The sequence below is a fragment of the Hypomesus nipponensis genome, chromosome 16 (assembly GCF_054491055.1).
Source record: "Hypomesus nipponensis isolate SF chromosome 16, ASM5449105v1, whole genome shotgun sequence".
NCBI classification, from domain to species: domain Eukaryota; kingdom Metazoa; phylum Chordata; class Actinopteri; order Osmeriformes; family Osmeridae; genus Hypomesus; species Hypomesus nipponensis.
This window is the reverse complement of record NC_140376.1, coordinates 11022650-11045263: the sequence shown is the minus strand read 5'-3', so window position 1 is coordinate 11045263 and position 22614 is coordinate 11022650. Positions and strand designations below refer to the sequence as shown.

The window sequence follows — 22614 nt, the reverse complement described above, 5'->3', positions numbered from 1 at the left end:
CGAGTTTCGTCACATTACGTGACTGTTCTGTGCCACTGCTTGCTTGCTAGCCCAGCCTACAAACGACTGGTTGAGTGACCGGTCCGACAGTCCAATTTTCCACCCCCTTGTCCGGACCGCTGTTGCGTGTCCTACTTCGCCCTTTTGGCCTCCTTTTTGACCCTTCCTGCCCACCGTTGGAATTTACCACTCGCATAGGCTTTCAGGTGCAAAAAAGAAAGAACTCCTTCAAATCTACGTGGAGTTCAGAACCACTTTGCCACTAGGGGCAGCAAAGATCAATATAATGCCTTCTGTAAGCTCTGTCGCATTGATATAGACATGAGTAATCAGGGGGAAAGGGGCTTAAGGGCGGACTGCATGCGCTACACAACGGCACAAGGATAATGCTAGTTCTGCCCGGGCACTACGTCCTTAACATCATTTTTTTCTCCGAACACAACAAAAGCGGATAATAAAACAGTTACAACTTTGTGGAATTGTCCTCCTTTTGACCCTTTGTCATCTTTTTGGACCCAAGTGTCCTATTCCTCTCAGGGTCATGCTTCTGGTCACCCTAATGGCCGGTGGCGTAACATGTATTCTACTGTAATCTTGCACAAGTAAAAATTCTGTATTTGTACACAAATGTTGTGTAAAAAAGGTATTTTGATCGATATTGTGAGTACATGAAACATACAATCTCCACGCTTGGCCGTGACCAGACAGTGACGTTAGAGAAATACAACTCTGTATTAACTTGTCTATCACACCCCGAGTGTGGTGTACTGTGGGAAAGCAAGCGGTGCAGAACGTTAAAAAACGCTGTTGTGGACACACACGTTACGGCTGCAACGCGACTTTGTTCTGTCCTCGAAGATGCAACCAGGTTTAGTTGTCTTTACAGAATTTCAGAAGAGAAGCTGGAGGGTAGCTGGATTGGCGAGTTCGCATGATACATATTTGTGTAGGCTATTTGTGGATTTGTGGTGTCATACAACTAGTGTTGCTCTGCTTCTAGATCAATCTCTCGTCATTCATGATGTAAAATCCTTAGATTTCTGGCCTTTTTGCCACTGAAGTAATGTGAAAGTGAAATTAAATCGTGAATCTGCACACAGCAGTGTTTCCCATACATATATTTATTTGTGGGCGGCCGCCACACAAAAAATTGACCGACAACATGTTGCTCTTAACATTGCAAAATAATTTGCGTGCAGCACATTGATTTCACACCAGCCCCTTCTTGTCCCACTTGTGTTCTCTCTCTCTCACTAAACAACCATCTGTGAATAGCCCCTCCCTCCGTGCACACTCGGAATCAATATGCGGGACTAACGGTTTTTAATCTCAATGTCTACCCTCACACATTCACAGACTTTTAGGTGTGTTCTTGCTATATCTGTGAGGGTTTAGGCAAACCCGCCTCATAAAACAAGAAAGAAATATAGCTGCAAGCAGCAATGGTGAGTTCCTCCTTGAAAATCCAGAAATCTGGGGGGCACTAGTGTGCCACGTATGAGTAAGACGTCTCTGAGAGCTCCTCTCCGTTCAGTTTATATATGTTTAAATTTGCCGTCTTTAACAAAGTTTGCGAAAAAATATCTTCACACTTATGTTTCTATATCCTGCACGATTGTTTGAGACCAAGAAATGTCGACTGTCACTAGCTAACTCCAAAGCCAAAGAAAAGAAAGACAGACCATGAGGCCGAGGCTAGCTAACAGCAGCGTGGTAGTGGCTAACTACCACCCCCCCCCCCCAACACCCGGTTCGACCAACTGGAGAAGTTCGCCTCTCCAGTTCGTTGGCACAACAGCCTTGCGACCCAAATGGACGAAATAGATGAGACGGTTTAAGACCATGACGCCCGTCTGCAGTCTGGAGACCGCTATCAACAAGCTACAGAAGGAGAACGCTTTTCTCCGAACCAATGACTTAGAGGGCCGCTCGAGGCACAATAATGTCAAGTTTGTGGGGATCCCTGAATTAGAGGAAAAAGGAAATCCGACTGAATTCGTAGCAGTCTCATTCCTAAACTGTTAAGCGAGGCTCACTTCTCCAAGACCGGCATTTGTTGATCGCGTCCATCGCTCTCTGCAGCCCAAGCCAGCAGAAGGAGCATCCGGTCCTTCTGCAAGACCCCGCACAATAGTCGCCAGGGTCCACCACTATCAGGAGAAAGAGACGATACTACAGCTCGCTCGGCAACAGTCTCTCAAGTACTGTGTACACAGGGTCTTCATATTTCCCGACTATACTGCCGAGGTGATGGAGCAGCGACGAGGGTTCCGTGAGGGTATGGCAGGCCTGCGTGAGCTGAAAATCAAGCACAGCCTGCGTTTACCGGCCAAGCTTCACTTCCCAACACAATGGGCTTCAGAAGATATTCACCTCTCCCTAGGAGGCGATGATGTTCGTCAGCAACCTGCAGATATTGGAAACTAGACTAGACACGGTCTGACCGGTCTGTGAACTGGCAGTCATGTTATGTTCACGGACCTTACACAGACATATTTCATATGTTCATTTGTGGCTGTTTAGAATAGTAAGGGGCACCCGGCTTGCTTAAGTTGAAAATGTTCGGTTGGCTAGAGTTGTGTTTGCGTCCCATATGCCCGGTGGCCCTCAGTAGGCATATTGTGGAGGGGAACGGGCTTAATTAGATGCTTGTGGGGAGGAAAGTGGGGTCTATTTGTGTTGTTTCATGTTGTCCGGAGCTGCCAGAATAAGTGCGTTTGTTTGTTGATATTTGCTTTTGGGTGTCTTGGATTGCTCTTTTTTCCATTCGCGTAGCATACATGTGAGCCTAAAGATGAAAACTAGACAGACATGAGTACCATTTCACTGGTCTCATGGAATGTGCGCGGTCTGGGGCTTAAAGTTAAACGAGGTAACGTACTTGGGCACTTAGTTAAGCAGCTTAAAGCAGACATAGTGTTTCTACAAGAAACCCATATAAAAGCTACAGAACAGAGGCGACTGGGAGCGAACTGGGTGTCTAGAATTATATCAGTCACCGTTTACCTCCAAAGCCAGGGGTGTCGCCATTCTCTTTCGAAAGAGTATTCCATTCCAATTTACTTCAGCAACCACGGATCCAAATGGCAGTTCTAAAACTGGTTGTTCCCATCTTGATTGTGATTGGCTATATCGCATTCCATGCTGTTGTAAAATCCAGCATAACCTCACAGGTTGTCCTCATAACATTCTTTAACATTTAACATAATCTACTGAAGTCTAGAAACATCATTGACATATGGAGGCTGCAACATCCAACGGATAGGGATTATTCTTACTTTTCCCCATGTCTATAGATCATACAAAAGGATTGATATACATCCCCTAAATTAAAAAAGAAAAATTCAAAAAATTGGGTTCTCTCTTGTAACCTTACATTTCAGTATATGAAATTTACCATATGAATTAACACATTTCCAATAAATTCAATATTGTGTTCCTCATGCTCAAAAAGAGTCATTGCATTCAAGTTTGATATTACAATTTGTCTTGCACAAAATATAATCTTCCATTCGGGTCCAAAAAGTAATGTATACAATGGTATAACAAATGTGAAAAAAAATTCTGGATCAGTATTGCAAAAGCTACAATTACTTTAAATATCAAAAAACATGGAGAAATGCAAATGTGTTGGATGTTGTCTTTAATCTTATTTGTAATACTGAATTTGCAAGGTAGAAGCCAAGATTTTTTCCAGTTAATTTCTTCATTTTTTTTTCCAAAAATCTTTTCCTTCTTGCATAAAATGTGTTACAAATATGTTTATTGTTGAATTAAGAACTCATATCAATGCCATTTATCATCAAATGAGATACTATTCTTAATACTGCTTGAAATTGAAGATGACATTTCAATAAAAGTGATAAACCAGTAGGGATAGCTTTTACTACATAATTAATCTCTGTACTTGTTACAAGAAAGGCTTTAACCAGAAGGAATCGCTCATAACTAAACAAAAAAACAGTGCCATCAAATGCCATCGTTCTCAAAGTGTGGTCCGGACCACTGGTGGTCCGCCACTGCCCCCGTAGTGGTCCGCAACGGCCACAAGTAAATTATTGCGACATTTCTAACATACAACTCAGAACAAAGAAAACACAGTCAGTAGTAGCCTATTAAAATGGGCTACATACGTATGCATTCTGACATCGCAGCCTCTGCATGGGTTGTACCAGAGCCTCTCTGGTTGTACCATGTAAAGAAGTATCCCCTCCCAAATAGAGTTGGTTGGGTCCATCACCCGTCTTTTCTAAAAAGTTTTCTCAGATAGGCTACTGATTGCCGGGCCAGGCGGCCCAACCGTAACGATATGCGTGGGGAGGATGGATGGGAGCAGGGCCGGAGGGATCATGGCATCACCAGACAAGGTTTTACCAATTGAAAAATGGCTGTTTGTTACATAAATCTCCAAAAACTATTTTGCGCTCAAATAATGGCCAAACATTTTGTGTGGAAATCCCTATCTGCATCACATCAAACCCATATGTCTTAGGTTTGGCTAGAATATTTACAACGTCTGGCTCCATGGACACTCGGATCGTTAAAGGGGCAATTGACTGTTTTTTGGGGGTATTTCACACTGTTCCTTAAGGTCTCCAAATAGGGTATGTAACATTGGTTGGGTTGAAAATGGCCCGGGTGCTGTTCTATGCCCACTGACAGATCCTCTGAAATGTTCCCGGGAAAAAACACTAGCTTGTCTCTTTATGGTATGCTCATTAATATTTAGATGAGCTGCGCGCTGATTGGTTGGTTTTCAACGAGTGAAGCTGGGGAGAAAAAACGTAACACGGCCAACAGCAGCACTTGCTGAAACACCAAAAGTGAGAGTTTGAAATAAAAACGTGCAAATAAATCTATTGTGTCTACACAACAATGTTTTCAACAGATTGACTATATATCATTTGAAATGATAACATTACTTGTTTCCACTTCTGTTGTTGAAGCAAACTGGATTGACTTGGGTGGGTAGAACATTAGGCTACAGCTTAGCAACCAAACCATCTGTTGATCTTGCTTCGGCTTCAATTAGCTAGCTAGCTCTAAATAACATGACCAAGATCTGGACAAACATGCATCTTGAATTGTAGATTTACACAGGTTATTTATTTGAATGAAACACAGTCAGGAACATGAATCAACGCCCCATTGCCAATAAACTAGGCTAAATTATCACACATTCTACCTATGCTCTTGCGTTAGCAAGCTGAACTTGTTTACATGCCTACAGTCTAGGTGTTACTAGTAACAGTTACTAGCAATGCTAACGTATCCTGTATCAAGCACCTGCCTTTCTCCCCAGTTCTTTCAAATAGATTATCTAGACAGGCGTTAGCAATAAGCCAGACTGCTGTTTGTTTTCTGGCTATTTTTGGAAGCTTCCCTTTCTAATGCCGACTACAGCTAGTCTAGCTAGAGTCATTCGATGTGTAGAAACTTATTAAGCATTCTACCTGGTATGCTATATTATACAGGAAACGTTAGCATTGCTAATAACTGTTAGCACAACATCATACTGTCCTTATAGCTTGCGGTTGCAATGAGCATCTGGTCGGAACAGCACCTCTTTCCCAGGTTCAGCTTCCTAGCAAATCCTGCTTGCAATTGTCCAAGGTTGTCAAAACTGTCTTGGGTGAAATGTTCAGAGCAAATGAATGATTGAGTGTCGAACTTCGCCTGGATCTTCTCATAAGACAACAGCAGCCATGCCAGTTTGGCTCGTTGGGAAGACTGTGAGTGTTAGCCTTCCCTGTAGGCTACAGCCTGGAACACAGCATTTACGACCGTGGTCCGTTTTCAATATCCTTGTTATAATTCAAAACGTTCTTCTTTGTAATTCCTTATAAGTAGCTTACACAGAGCAGCGCGCAGCTAAACTAGTATCGTAGATAGACGCTACCTCGGGCTGGTCTGGATGTAAATTCTGGGGCGTGACAAAGATACAGACCATAGCCAATAAGAGGGTGATCACCGGTCCTACGTAGGACCGGTAGCTTTGTTGAAAAGCTAGCGTTTTACAGCCAATTTTTTTCTTTTTGAGATTTGAATAGGAAAGAGGTGTCAATGGACTTTGGTATTCACGGTATGTTCATTTTACCCACCGAACTGTCGTTATTCAACTATGACAAGGTAAAATCGGTTTTGCAGTCAATTGCCCCCTTAAGCAGTCACAAAACTTGTATTTTTTCCTTAGCGGAAATTATAATTAGCGGAATAGCCTACATCATCCATTAGAAAATCGTGTGCCGCTAACAATTGTATGGCGCCAGGTCTAGAGGCCTGTTGTTCCGGGAATATAGCCTACTATTTAGTTAGATGGTCCGCAAGTTTGTATTTATTGGCCAAGTGGTCCTTGCTCTGAAAAGGTTTGAGAAACACTGAAATAGATAATGTACATACTGTGGCAACCCAGGGGACTTGGAGGCCCGATACACCATACAATAGGACTCAGACACCGGAGGTTAACATAAATTGTTCTTTACTATAAGATTGCAGGGTAAGGGTAGTGGGACAAACTGTAAATTAGAGGTCTTCCCGTCCGGGGTCTGTAATCCTTCAAGGAGTGGGGTTCTGGGGGGTCAAAGCAGAGGGAAAGGTTAGCAGGTTGGGCAACGCTCCTCCAGGGTTGTCTTTCTGGTTCTCTCCCCCCTGGACTTGGGCTGGCTCCCCTTTAAGCCCTCGCCTAATTGCCTGATGGGCTCCAGGTGTGTCCAGTGCCAGGTGCCCAGTGGCTGCAGCACCTCGACTGGCAGGTAGACGCCCTCTATCACGTCGCCCAATCGTAGTCGAGGGACCCACCCACAAGGCCGGATTGGCTGGCCTGACTCCCCTGGTTTGCTACAGTACGTAGAATACCTTTATCAATCCAATTCTGTTTAAATATAGACTTTTTCCAAACCGTAATGCCACTATTGTTCCATTGTGAAAAGTTATGCACATAATAGATTCCAAGCCAGAAGAACCTATAGGTAAAATGTTTATAAATTTATAGGCAACTTAGTATTTAAAAAAATACAAATAAGCGGGAATGGAAGACCACCCAGTTGTTTAAAGATATTGTTTGGAATGAAATACAAAATAGAGTATGGAGTTTTAAGACATTCTTTAACCCATTTGACTTTAAATTTATTATTTAAATCCATGAAATGTAATAATCCAAATCCCCCTTCTTTTCTGAATGCAGAAATCATTTCTTTTTTAGATGGTGGTGTTTGTTTTTCCAGACAAAATTAATAAATATGTTGTTGATTTCCTCAGAAGTCAAGCCTTGGACGTAAACAAACAAGCATGCATGGAAACAACCAACCCTGATGAAAACATAGTTAGAAATAAAAGTGAACAGGTAAGTTTAAACACAAAGCTTACTGATGGTAAATATAGCCAGAACCGTGTGTTGGTTGTCCTTCGATGATAAATTCGAGTTTGAAACAACTATCTCAGTATACCTGCACCTCGTTCCATCAATTGTATATAGCGGGACAAGTTATCACTTATTTCTCAGTGTGATAAATGTTTGAAATGAGTGAGAAATACAAGGTGTTACGTGAGAGCGTGAGAAATTGATGGAATGCGTGACACTTGAGACCCCTGTTCATTGTTAAATACATTCGGCAAATATAACAATGAGTAATGTTTATATTACATAAAGCTCAAAAAAATATTTTGAACATGCATTAAAGCAAAAAAAATGGCCTGTGCGCTCTGCACACTTGCATTACTTCCTGAAGTCTCTGTATACGCTCACATCAAAATGATACTCGGACCTAGGTTTGGGCAAAGCCCCTAATGTTTACGTCTGGCTCCGCCCCTGCCTACCACCACAGATAGAATCAAATTCTGTGGGAAACACAGCACAGTGTTTTAATGCACACGGTGTGTTAATGCACACAGTGTTTAAATTTTTAAGTGAATGAGGAACTGTTCCGTAAAGCAAATTTAACACAGGCACGTCAGTTACATGCTTATGAACGAGATTTTTTTGACAAGGTCTCACTTACTTCAGTGAGAGTTCCGTTCCATTAAGGTGGCTGATTCTAGTTATAGCTACGTAACCAAGGTAACGTATACTTCTGAATTAGCGTGCTCCGTGTCAGGCTAAAAGTCAAGCTAAATTAAGATGTGTTATGAATGTGTTGTGAATAATTTCAAACAGGCGGAAACAGAATCTCCAAAGACAGTTTGTTGAGTAAATTCCAGCGCGCAAAGTACTTTAGTCCGTGTTCAGGAACATAAGTGCAGACATGAATTAATTTACGTGTTTACTTCATCTCCAAAGAATGTCGTCGTCGTCATCTGCCGCTTGTCCGGGGATCGGGTCGCGGGGGCAACGACCTAAGCAGGGAGGCCCAGGCTTCCCTCTCCCCGGCCACTTCCACCACCTCTTCCTGGGGGACCCCGAGGCGTTCCCAGGCCAGCCGAGTGACATAGTCCCTCCAGCGTGTCCTGGTTCTTCCCCGGGGCCTCTTCCCAGTGGGACGTGCCCGGAACACCTCACCAGGGAGGCGTCCAGGAGGCATCCTAATCAGATGCCCGAGCCACTTCAGCTGGCTCCTCTCGACGCGGAGGAGCAGCGGTTCTACTCTGAGCCCCTCCCGGATGACCAAGCTTCTCACCCTATCTCTAAGGGAGAGCCCGGACACCCTGCGGAGAAAGCTCATTTCGGCCGCTTGTATTCGCGATCTCGTTCTTTCGGTCACTACCCATAGTTCGTGACCATAGGTGAGGGTAGGAACGTAGATCGACTGGTAAATAGAGAGCTTCGCCTTTCGACTCAGCTCCTTCTTCACCACGACGGACCGATGCAGAACCCGCATCACTGCGGACGCCGCACCGATCCGCCTGTCGACCTCGCGCTCCATTCTTCCCTCACTCGTGAACAAGACCCTGAGATACTTGAACTCCTCCACTTGGTTCAGGATCTCCTCCCCGACCCGGAGATGGCACTCCACCCTTTTCCGGTCGATAACCATGGCCTCAGATTTGGAGGTGCTGATTCGCATCCCAGCCGCTTCACATTCGGTTGCGAACCGCTCCAGTGAGAGCTGAAGGTCACGGCCCGATGAAGCCAACAGGACCACATCATCTGCAAAAAGCAGCGACCCGATCCTGAGGTCACCAAACCGGACCCCCTCAACACCCTGGCTGCGCCTAGAAATCCTGTCCATATAGGTAATGAACAGAATCGGTGACATAGGGCAGCCCTGGCGGAGTCCAACCCTCACCGGAAACAAGTTCGACTTACTACCGGCAATGCGGACCAAACTCTGGCACCGGTCGTACAGGGACCGGACAGCCCCGATCAGGGAATCCGGTACCCCGTACTCTCGAAGCACCCCCCACATGAGCCCCCGAGGGACACGGTCGAACGCCTTTTCCAAATCCACAAAACATGTGTAGACTGGTTGGGCGAACTCCCATGTACCCTCCAGGACTCCGCGGAGGGTATAGAGCTGGTCCACTGTTCCACGGCCAGGACGAAAACCACATTGCTCCTCCTGAATCCGGAATCGACAATCCGGCGGACCCTCCTCTCCAGGACCCCTGAATAGACTTTCCCAGGGAGGCTGAGGAGTGTGATCCCCCTAAAGTTGGAGCACACCCTCCGGTCCCCCTTTTTAAAGAGGGGAACCACCACCCCGGTCTGCCAGTCCAGAGGCACTGTCCCCGATGTCCATGCGATGTTGCAGAGTCGTGTCAACCAAGACAGCCCTACAACATCCAGAGCCTTAAGGAACTCCGGGCGGACCTCGTCCACCCCAGGGGCCCTGCCACCGCGGAGCTTTTCAACCACCTCGGCGACCTCGGCCCCAGAGATAGAAGGCCCCCCCCGATGTCCCCAGACTCTGCCTCCACGTCGGAAAGCGTGTTGGTGGAATTAAGGAGGTCTTCAAATTATTCCTTGCACCGATCCAGGACGTCCCCCGTCGAAGTCAGCAGCGCAAAGAATGTATTAATTTAAATTAACAAGTTAAGAAATAATGTCACTTTAACTGTTTTCAAAAGCCATTGGTTAATTGACATAAAAAAAGGCCCAAACAAAGCAGAGCATCTAGACAAGTTACAATCAACTATGGCATATCCATTCTTTGACAACCCTGTGGATGAAGGTGCTCAGATTATACAAAGAGCGTTTATCCCACCAGCCCCAGGGGTATTCAGAGACAGAAGTAATGCTTCCCTGACCAGTATCTGTGGAAGAGGTATAGGTTCAGCAGGTCCAGCATAGTTTATCTAGATGGATGTTATTGTCATTCTTAAAATAAATATATATATATAGAAACACTTTAGCAACTCTTAAGGATGGCAATGCACACATAAGAATAGCCTACCGTCCTTAGTAAAAAGTAGTAGAAAGGAGAGTACTATCTACTAACTAACCGAGAGTGAGGTCAAACCTCGGCTTTGCCGTATCCACCTCGCTATCGCTCGGTCGATACGTTCCAGCCTCAGTTTGATATTTCTCGGCATGACCTCACTCTCGGTTAGTAAGTAGTTAATAATAGTAGAAAGAGTAGTAGACTGCAGTCTATGTAGGTAGGCCTAGACTATGTTGTCTGCTGGAATCACACATAAGGAAGCAAACTCACTCAGACCTGCAAACTCCTCAGAGTAAAAAAGGTGACAGTGTCACAGGGTGTGGGGCTCGATTTTTTTGTGATTTTAATATGCAAATGACACATTTCTGAGCGTGACTTAAATGCCATATTGCAGGTTAAACATCACTGTTGATAAATGGGTATATGAAGCGCTCAAGATATGTATATCATTTTAAAAATCTCCACAATGGTGTTAAAGACCAGTTTTTGTTGTTTTTGGTGTTAGCATTAGTATATTAGCACAATTTGGTGATGACGTCGAGACGTGGAGAAGACTAGGCATAGATATCCATAGACATAATATAGATATCTATGGAGACTAGCCTCAGATAAGTACTAAAACTTTGGCGAATGACTGCACTCATTCTCCTCAGACCATCTAACTACATAAAACATTTACACAATTTCTACAGAATGAAACACTTTGTTATGTACGCTATTGCAGGTTCGTCCCAACATCTCTACAGACCAAGCAGCTAATTTCATGATCAACATTTGAACACAGGGGCTTATTACTTGAAAGAGGAACTAGAGATGGATACGATTTCTGGGGGAAATTGTAGGGCGTGCGTCGGTTGCAGATGGGTCAGTTTGTTATGAAACAAGCCAAACCCCCTTTGAAACTATCTATTCTAACAACGTTGTCACCAGCAGTATTTTTCAGATGGAATTGCGATTCAAACAGTATCATCTGCTATCCCCAAACACGTAAATAAGCTTGATATTTATTCAGGGGGAAATGGTTAATTCAAAAGAAATTTGCTGAAAGCGATCATTTTCAGTAAAAAAAAGCAGACCATTTGGTCTCAGTCTAGAGCCCTGCATGGAGAGGTTGCTTGAAGAAGCTACGAGCCAGCTAGCCTAGCTGATGTTGCTAGCCAAACTTCACTGAATGTGCCGGAAATGAAAAAGGTTTCTTTTGACATACTACACCTACTAGTTTAGCCTGTGGCATTGAAGACAGCGACACACCACACAAGCTTGAGTTTAAATACATTATTTAATGTGACATTACTTACTGCACATGCAAGTCTTGAATTGCTTAAATGTATGATGCTGCCAGTACACCACGGCACGATAGATCGTACTTAAGCTACAAGTACTGTGCAACAGTCAATCCCATATAGTGCTAGTTCTATCCAGCCTAGCACATATATTTATTTATGTAATATTACATATTACACTATCAGGGCTTGGAAATACTGCAACTTGCTAAACAAACAGCTACAAGACCCAGTGAAATGAACAGCTAGCAAACTAATGTTAGCTAGCATCGCTATACACATTGGCTAACTCAACTTCGGTAGGCAAGCTGGCCAGTGCAAGTAACAGTTGACGCTGTGTGCTTAAAGATTCACTGCAGCCAAGTCTTGCCCACTGTTCGGTCTGTCTGCCTCTCTCTGTTCCTTTGCATGTGGGACATTCTTGTACAGGGTTGGTGACTCAGAAAGGTTTTGCAAAGGCAACTGTGTGCCTCTGATTAGGATGCCTCCTGGACGCCTCCCTGGTGAGGTGTTCCGGGCACGTCCCACTGGGAAGAGGCCCCGGGGAAGACCCAGGACACGCTGGAGGGACTATGTCTCTCGGCTGGCCTGGGAACGCCTCGGGGTCCCCCAGGAAGAGCTGGTGGAAGTGGCCGGGGAGAGGGAAGTCTGGGCCTCCCTGCTTAGGCCGCTGCCCCCGCGACCCGATCCCCGGACAAGCGGCAGATGATGGATGGATGGATGGGTGGACTGTGTGCCAGGAAATAAGAAGGGTATACCTTGCTTCAAAGAAATACCTGAATATTTGTATAAGTTTTCCAGGTCATCTTGAAACACAAAGAATTAAGGAGACTTTTTATTCAATTGCATAAAGTATTTTCATTGTTTAAAGTATAGCCTATATGTTGACAAGCCTCTATATTACTTAATCCTCTCTTTCTGGCTTCCCCAATGTTATAGGTGCAATATACTGTCCCCATGGGTGTAACCAGGCCCACCGAAAGACTCAAGGGGTGACTGCCTGGTGCCCCCGGGGCTGAAAAAGTTTTCTAAAATGCCCTAAAGTCTGCCATTCACATTGTGAAATATGCACGAGTGCCCAGGGTGCCCCTAACGCAATGCAGGATAGTGTGCCCTCTATACATTTAAAAACATGTCTTAATGAGTTAATTTATAGTACAGAAAATGTGATGCAGTACCCTATAAGGTGCCCTTACTTCCAATGGAAAAGGGTGCTGTCATGAAGTGCCCTTTATGCCCTTTCCAAAGAAGACGATTATATGCTGTACCCAACAGTCTCCCTGCAATGTGCCCACTAGGGTATGCTTTCCCAAAGTGAGGCTGTGACGACACTTGGGGTGTCGCCCCATTCCCATTGTTACGCTGGTAAGAGCCCATGTTGTGCAGTGCCAACCCTTTACATTTTTCCGCCCCTGCCCTTCAAAAACCACAGTCTGCCACTGTCCAAGCCCCATCTGGACCTGTGGAGGCAGACTATATTCTTTGGAAATATGGGGCAGCTGTCGCGTAATATAATAATTATATATTCTTTGTCATGCTGAGCCATTTTAAACGACTGTTCTGCCAAGCAAAGTTTGCTACGGTTTGGGTCACCTTCTGATCTGAAAGTCTGCTGGATCTGTGCAATAATAGCCTACTTATTTCAGTGAATCCCCATTTTAGTCATAGTTATCTTTCCCTGTTATTTTAAAGCTCAACATATAGCCTCAGTTAAAACAATTTGTGGCAAAGTTACTTTGAAGTAATTTATTGATTTTGTTCAAGATGTGAAGACAAAAACATTATTAGCCCACATCAAGTGCAATTAACCGTGGTCTTTCTCAGTGTTTTGAATTTGTCCTTCAATTTTCAATTGCTGCCACGTTCTTTTTTGGGCTATTATTCTCAATCTCCTGTTGAGAATATCGGCCATAGGCTAGCCTACTGTCAGAACGGTTTCAGACAGCTCATCAAATTACGCTAATTATCAGTAGGCCTTAATGGTCGTAATGGTTTGACAAGTTGTCTCCCTTGCAATGTTAATTGCGTCAACATTGCCCTTTTTGGGGACAACTCCCAAAAAACTAAAAAAGTCCATTTATGCTGCTGAAACAACACCCCTCTGCTGCTTTACGCTTTACTTTTTGCGACATAACTCCTTTTCGACGATCGCCTGATCTGGGCTGCACAGTCTAAGCTTATTGAGGTCTTGCTTGAATTAACGTTGCCTGTTAGAGGAATGGAACATTAGTTGAACGGCTTGAGGCTCAAGTCTAAAGGCCGATATATGCTTTTGCGTTTTTCGAAAAACGTAGACATGGGAACACCCTCATCTCCGTGCGCCCTCTACGGGTTCTTCGCCAGCCCTTGGAGAGCTTCGGAGAGCTTGACGTGCACCTCCTGAATTTTCGAACTATCCGTCGTAATTTCGGAGAGCTACGGAGAGCTACCGAGACCCCCTTGGCTGTGATTGGTCAGTATTAAGAACTGCTTGCGTCAGGGGCAGGGTTGCCGTGATAAACAGGACGAACAGAATCCTTTGACTGCCATTGCTGTAAGTTTTTACAATTTATATTTCAGTTAAACAGCACATTGCATCTGAATTCAAATGTGACAAGAAATGGGCAGTGTAGTTACTGAAAATGTGCATATTTTATTGATTAATTTGCTAATTGTAAATTTGCTCCGACTTCTCGGTAACCTAGGTAAATAAACACTCGACGACGTCTTTAAAAAAAACGTTGCGCAACCTGCTCTTCTGGCGGTGAATCGTTTTCAGCACCCACAGCCTACGGAGAACTATAAACGCTGTCTATCCGTCCGTATCCGTGCGTATCCATGCGCCCGCCCATCCTTAAACAGAGACGCAGAAGCATATTTCGGCCTTAAGTTGACGTTTACCCAAGTGAGACTTATTCGTGTTAGCACGACTTGCGTTAGCGACGTTGATGGAACACCCCCCTGGGCTGTTTTGGTTCTCCGTGTGCACGCACAATCTAAGCTTATGGAGGTCTAGCTTGAATTAGCGTTGCTTGTTAGTGGAACGAAATGTTAGTGGAACAAAACGTTAATGGAACGGCTTTAGGCTCAAGTCTAAGTTAATCTAAGCGAGACTTTTTCATGTAAGCCCGACTTGCGTTAGCGACGTTGATGGAACACCCCCCAGGTACACAACAGTAGCTGTCTAGCAGTATAATCATAATGGTAATGTTTCATTCTGCTCGGATTTCTACTCAAGAAGAGCCAGAAATATTGTGCTCTGTAGATAAGATGCTGCTAGTCAGCTCACTGGATTTCTCGCATCATGTGTTTAGAAAACCTGAAACAACACAGGAGCCAGCGGTGTAATGGATTAGATGCATGTATACAAGTCTAAAGGTCGTAGGTTCGGTCCCAGGATCTGCCATAAATTTGTTGTATTTCAATTTTTTTGGCAATTGACAACTGTTTTGTCAACAAAATCAATGTCACGTTAACCTTATGTACTTAGTATGTGCAACCCTAAAAGAACACTACCGCATTGTAGTGGAGACGCTCTTTATTCCCAGCATGCCTTGCTGCAGGACAAAAAGGATACGGTTGGGGGATTTATGTAGGTCGAAAAAAGCATTTTTTAATTGTGTTTTGCAGAGGTTGTGTTTATTTACATTTGTGTGATGGTGGTAGATTTTAGCTTGGGTAGTTAAGTTAGTCACTCTAAAGGTGTAAGCTAGCAAACTAATTGGCATGCAAAATCTTTTGCCAGACCTTCAGAGTTGATCTTGCTGCGAGTACATCTGTAAGAGTGGCTTTGTTTCCACTCTGCAGTAGGGATGGGCAAATCAAGGCTTTCCAAAACACAAAGACAATTGAAACATTTGAGGGCTTTTGAAACGCTCAAAACTTTTACTCGACAGTGTATGGCATACACAACAGTCTTATAGCTAATTCCACTATGTCAATGCAATGGTCCTTGTGGTTAAACTGAATTATTGCCGTCCTGCAAAGCAGATGGCGTGGTATCGAATACGGGTGCGGTGGTTTTAATTTAACAAAACAATCGGGTCAAATCCTATCAAATCGAGTATGGCAGGCGCGTAACTGTAGGGGGTGCAGGAGGTACGGCTGCACCTGGGCCAGTGGGGTGTTGGGGCCCGTAGCCGGGCCCAAAAACATACACGTGTCACTCGATAGGCCCCCCGTCCAAGTACCGTCGCACGACGGGCCCTCCCTCAATACAGCGCTGTACTCCCTGGATATTATTTTGTTAAAATACACGCTGTTAATAATCTAACGGTAGTGCCAAATGCTATTTATACACCTAAAAAGGCAAACTTATCTCAGTTATGGTTACCATTTTGGGGGGGAAAGTAGCAATTTATACCAAAATCATATGCTTATCCTACATGTACTATAAAAACTATCAAAAAACTATTCAATTAAATGAATTAGTTCTTATTTTCTTTGTTTTTTTTGCGATTAGCAATGATGATTGCTGGGTAATATGTATGTTGGTCTCTATTTTATCATGTGACGATACAATACGCTATAGTTACACCAATTTGAAGGTCACGACAACGCAGTTCATTGAGCACAGCACAACTGAACGTGTAGCAATGCCTTTTAAGCATAAGAGTGGAAGCAGGAAAAGGCAAGAGAAAAAAGAACAAGATGAGAAGGCGGCAAAGCTGCCGAAATTAGATTATTTTTTAACTAGACCATCAACTAGTCGCCAGCCCACAAAGTCCGCCACGAACGACCCCCCAACGGACGACCCCGAAACGGACGTCCCCCCTGCTAGCAGTAGTGCAGCAGTTCAGCTGGGATCAGTATCGCTGCCCTCAGACAGGTACCTATGGCTATTGTGATAGATATACATTTCAAGCCAAGTTATAGCCTACATACATTATGGTCGGGCAGGATAACTAGGATACAAGTTGGATAAATAGTGGTCACTACTAGGTGCATAGCAAATGATTGTCAAGCTAGCCAATAGCCTAGCAGGGTGCTAGGGAGGCTATTCCTAGGAGGGGGGAGGGGAGCCAAATGTAACAAAGTGTTTCCCCATCTATTCCAATGTACAAATGTTATATATATATATATATATATTGTTAATTATTTTCACAACCCTAAGGATCCCTCAATATTTGCGTTACATTGACAACGCCGGTGTCAAAAGTTTTGTGTTGTTTGCGATTGCGTCGCTTGTATTTTTATTTACGTTCCGTTGCACAGTTTAGGAGGTTACAAAGTTTTTGTGTTAAAAAGTGCCTTTTGTCGCACAACCCAGTAAGCAATTGAAGTTTAAAATACATTAAATTTACATCAAACATTGGCGTAAAACAACTGGTCAAATATGCGAATCAAGTTGATGTCAAAAACTTTATATCCATTTGACATCCAAACACCGATGTTGAAAATACATTAAATTTAGATCAAACGTTGACATCAAACAATAGGTCAACTATGCAAATCAAACTGATGTCAAAAACTTGACATCAACACAATGATGTCTTATTCTTGACAACCAAAAAATGACTCAAAAGTAATCAAATTTAAGAAATGTTTTATTCATCAGCTTCAAATTTAAAACTACAAATGTATGATGCATTTGGTCAAATACTTATTGTGATCCTGAACAATGATCGACTGCTGTCTGGCCCATTTGGCGTCCCACAGCCCCATATCTGTCGGGAGCAGACCGGAGATAGTTCTTCATATGATTTTTTATATCCACCTCTGACAATGCTGGTTTTGACTCCTGTACAGCACCTGAATGAAGATGGAGAAACATTTATTACAATTTTAGGACGGTGGAAAGTACAGAATATTGTTTGGCTGAATGAACAATACAAATAAGTGACCAGAGTGGCTGAGCCTTCAAGCAGAGGACTGTTTTAGTTTCTCAGTCACTTTGGTGCATTTCTCAAATCAGAATCAGAAGAATCAGAAGGTATTTTATTTGCCATGAATGTTTGCACAAACAAGGAATTTACTTTGGCAGGAAGGTGCATACATGAAACATATAGGAACTATAACCAGCAATCTAACCAGCAGCGTACCAGATGGTGATAGAAGAAGTGAGGACGGACTCAATGATGGCTGTGTAGAAGTGCACCATCATTGTCTTTGGCAGGTTGAATTTCTTCACCTGCCGTAGGAAGTACATCCTCTGTTGTGCTTTTTTGGTGAGGGAGCTGATGTTCAGTTCCCACTTGAGGTCCTGGGAGAGGATGGTGCCCAGGAAGCGGAAGGACTCCACAGTGCTGATTGGGGAGTCACTCAGGGTGATGGGGGTGAGTGGGGCTGTGTTCTTCCCGAAGTCCACAACCATCTCCACTAATTTAAGAGCATTGGGCCTCATTCACCAATATCTTCCTAAGTTATTTCCTAAATTTGTTCTTAAGAAAATTCTTAAGAAAAGTCTACGTGTGATTCATGACGTGTTCCTAAACAGCGGAATTGTTCGCAGGTGTGTTCTTACAATAGTGAATCCCAATATTTTGTCAATTGAAAGCTTGTGCCCAGTTGCTCCTATTTAGCATAAATTAACGCCCCGTAATTCCCATAAAAGGGCAGATGGCAGGGCCCTGTGCACACTCAGAAAAATGTCAAAAAGACGTGGGAAAGACGGTAGAGACCTCGACGCCAAAAGAAAGAAAATTTTCAGTAATTCTAAAGTGGAGATATTACTGCAAGAAGTAAGCGCAAAACGCAACATCTTATTTAGTAGCGTCAGCAGTGGCTACAATAAAACCGATGCATGGAATGCAATTACCCATGCAGTGAATGCTGTATCCGGAGAAGGGCGCAGAACCGAGGAAGTAAAAAAGAAGTGGTTTGATCTGAAATCAGAGACCCCAAAAAATATCTCAAAACATAGGAAACAGATGCTGGCCACTGGAGGGGGGGACGCTGGGCCACAGTTATCTGAGCTGGACCAGCACATAGGGGCTTTAATTGGACAGACAGCCCTCACGGGTGTGCCATCGGCCGAGGATTTGGATACAGACATCGGCCCCGTGTTGGCTGTTTCATCTCCTAGACCATCTCCTATCCCAGAATTGGAAGGTAAGTGGTTGTTTTTCCAGAATTGATACAAGTTGGAAGATTCATTCAAGACACTAGTGTGTATTTGTGTGTTCTCCTCAACATCTTCAAACAGTCACTTATTTCGTTTATGTAGATGAAGTCCTGCCAAGGCAACAGCAACCACCCTCTAAAGCTGAACCTGAAGCATCCACCAGCGCCCCCAGTTCCAGTTCAACTTCCCCACATGTGATCACTGATAAGGTCCTGGACAACCAAGAGAAAATTGCCCAAGCACTTGCACAGATAGCCTCAACACTAACCACCACCTCCCAGACACTTATAGAAATAAAAGAACACTTCAAAAAATAAAATGCCTGCACTTTAACCTGTGAGTGACTCAATTTATTTCTTGAAATTATAGCGAACAAAAAATCACTCATCAGCACCTCATGCTCCAATGGGACCTAGAGGACTAAACTTGGAACAGAAGCACAAACAGAATTACAAACGAGCAATTAATTGCTCTCGAACTTAGACAGCAACTCTGTTGTCTGGTCCCAGGAGTTGGTCAGGACGCTCATGCTCTTGTGGTGGCTGAGGGGGAAGTGCTACACCACGTTTCATGGCAATGTTGTGCAAAACACAGCAGGCCATGATTATCTTACACACCTAAAACAATGAATATGGCGTCATTTCAAATACAAAAAGCGTATGCTAGAACTTGGCCAGATAGGCTATTCTTGCCATATTTAAAGCAATTTCTCAACTGGTCTATATACACACACACCTTCTCCGGTTTGTAAAACATCCAGCGTCCTTTTAAAATGCCAACGGTGTGCTCGATGGTGGAGCGAGTACGAGCATGCTTCCGATTGTATGACACCTCCTGGTAAGTCTGAGGGTTGGTGAGTGGGGTCATTAACCAGGGGGCCAGGGCATATCCTCGATCTCCTAATAAAACAAGTCATTATAGGAATAGAAAGCAATTGTTGATTTAATCCATTATTCTGAGATGCTTACCAATGAGCCATGCGTCTCCAGCAGCTCCTTGTTTGAGCCGCATACCCACAAAACAGTTTTGCACAATGTAGGAATCATGTGCACCTCCTGGGAAGCGGGCGACCACATTCAGAAGTTGATTCTGGGAGTCGCAGATTAGTTGAACATTTATGGAGTAGTATTGATTGCGGTTAAGATATGGGAACGGATCTGGAGATGGTGCCTCAATGCGCAGGTGTGTGTGGTCTATTGCACCGTTGGTGTTGGGTAAGCCAGAAATGAGATGGAATCCTCTCTTAATTGGGACCTGTTCTTCTGCTGTATAGGGGAATTTTATGTATCGTGTTGCCAATTGATTAATTCCATCGACGACTCGCGGGAGTGTGCGGCTGATGGATGCCTGTGATATTCCCACCCGGTCTCCTAGCTCCCTCTGAAAGGTTCCAGTTGTGAAAAATCCCAAGATGGAGAGTACCTGCACATGTGGTGGTACAGAGTTGAGCGTGTGGTATGGCTCCGCAGTGCTGGCTCCAAACTGTTACAAATTTCCATGAGGACTGCTCTTGGTAGCCTAAAGCGTCCCAACAGGTACTCGTCACTCTGCAAATAAATCTCTATGGTCACGGAAGATGCGTTCCCTCCTGAGGGCACGATCTGCAACATTTTCCATCAGCAGTAAATACGCCATTGTGTGGTGTAGTCCTAGTGTGCGGAATAGGCCTACTTTGGGCCTATAAATACCGTGTCACTTATTATTGGATGGCAAGGTTCCTTGTTAACATACTTGATGTGAATTGAAAGCAAAGCAAGGCTAGTTAATTTAAATAGGCGTAGCACAATTCATACACCATGGCAATTCAAATTGCATTACAAATGAGCAGAAGTGTAGTGTGTATTTATTGAAACAAACAAAATATAATTATGTGTAAAATAATTAAAATGATTAGTTGCACGATTATAAAGGAGAGAAATATTCAATTTTAATTTAGAACGGACAAAAACGGTATAACTACTTATTTTGCGCAAACATGTCAGCTCTCAATTGTGCGTAAGAGTACTCTTGGGTGTGCATAAATTCTGTTCTTACCTAAGAACAAATTCCAAATAAGAAAACATTGGTGAATGCCAGAATCTTCGTGAAAACTGCGTAAGTGGGGTTTGAGAACAAATTTGTTTGTAAGAACATTTGGTGAATGAGGCCCATTGAGCTCTAAGTTGTTCTGGCTACACCAGGTTGTCAGCTTCCCACCTGTAGTCAGACTCGTCCCCGTCAGAGATGAGCCCAATGAGGATGGTGTCGTCCACAAACTTCAAGAGTTTGACAGACGGATGACTCGAGGTGCAGCTGTTAGTGTACAGGGAGAAGAGCAGAGGGGAAAGGACACAGCCCTGAGGAGATCTGGTGCTGATGGACCGGGAGTCAGAGACTTGTGTTCCCAGCTTAACGCACTGCTTCCTGTCAGACAGGAAGTCTGTGATCCACCTGCAGGTGGAGTCGAGAAATTATCATTAACGTTTGCACAACAGTAAGTGCATTACTCGATCCAATCAGTACAAACTGCCCCACACAGTGGGTTACCTCTACAATGCTTTGTAAAATGCTTAGTGTATGTCTCAAAAGCAAGTACTTGTGCTAATCAACATATCAGTGCCATTAGAATGAATAGTTGATTTTACAGTTCAGTTTGTACTGCAGTTTGTCTGCAGATCCTGTAATTAATTGTCAAACAAGAAGACTATTCTGATTTACAAAACAGCAATTCATTCTAGAAACGTGTAATGGAAATTGAAAAATTATTAAAGACAAACTGCATATGACAACTTATTCAATACTTAATATAATGACTCAGGCAATGACTTAATACCTAAAAGTGACTATTCAACAGAGCTTTTATGATGTGACTAGATGTGAAGTTTTGAAATTTAAATTCTGATATGGGAAAGGCAACAAAGTGACTGAGAGAAACTGTATTATGCATTCATTTACCTTTTCATCATATTCTTCACACTGAATATGATAGGAACAGTATTACTATTGACCCGGCATAATTAAACTGACCATGAGATTTATCTTTCCTTTATCAGCCAGTTGCCCTTCCAGATTCTTGAGCTCACGCCTGCTGTTCATCTTCACCAGGTCATACCTGCAAACTTGTCACTTTTGAGTGAAAAGAGCCGTTTTGAATTTTAAAAATGTCATTCATTCATTTTTGGCAAGGCTATCTCCTCCACTGCATTAGTATTGTTATCTGATTTTTAATTTATAAGATTAAAAGTAAGATTTGAACGAAAAGAAAATGAACACATAATGAAACAAGACCAATTGGTGTCTGGTTTAATGAGTGATCGAAACACCTGCTCTGGCGGATCATTTAACGTTGATTTAATGCAGTCGGAGTTAGCCTTAACAAACGTTCATGATCATGAAAAAGTAGCCTCTGGCCGGAGAGGGGGACCTCTGGCGCCGAGTGTTGTGGAATGGAGAGCGGGAGCTCTTGTGCCGAGTGTGTGATCTTTTGGGTGTAGTTTGAAGGATGTGTAGGATACCGGGACTTGGATCTACGTCTCTTTTGTTGAACCCTTGGTGGTTTTGGCAAGGATGGACCGTACGAATGAACAACAACAAAATGGAGCAATTAGATGATGGATTTGCTGCATTAAGCACTTTCAGATAAAAAATATATAAAAACGTTTTGATGCTTAACAGTTTGCTTACTGTGTCTTGTGACTGTGCTTCCACACATCGTTTCTGCACATTACCACATCCGGTTCCAGCACCATCTGAGCTGCTTTCATCCTCAACTGTGTAAAAGGAGAAACAACAGTATTACCACAATGCATAGTGTCACAACATATACTATTATCCAGCACCAGAAACTATGGGCCTGTCACAATGTGCAGTTATTGTATACCTAAGATAAACCCTGGTTATTTTTTCTTCTTCACCCTCCTAACAGGAATGCATTCTTCCTCATTAGCTGTGCAGTTGTTGTTTGGTCGAATGCTTCACACTCTTCTCGCTTCTT

At 43.5% G+C, this 22614-nt stretch overlaps 1 protein-coding gene and 1 long non-coding RNA gene across 7 annotated transcripts in view; both read left to right on the top strand.

Moving 5' to 3' along the window:
• Nucleotides 1-22614, top strand: part of negr1 (neuronal growth regulator 1) — a 243195-nt gene that overhangs the window by 91795 nt on the left and 128786 nt on the right. The gene's annotated exons all lie outside the window — the stretch shown is intronic.
• Nucleotides 16775-18974, top strand: LOC146254867 (uncharacterized). Its single transcript, XR_014731513.1, has 2 exons — nucleotides 16775-18628; nucleotides 18744-18974. It is a non-coding gene; the product is annotated as an uncharacterized LOC146254867 (long non-coding RNA).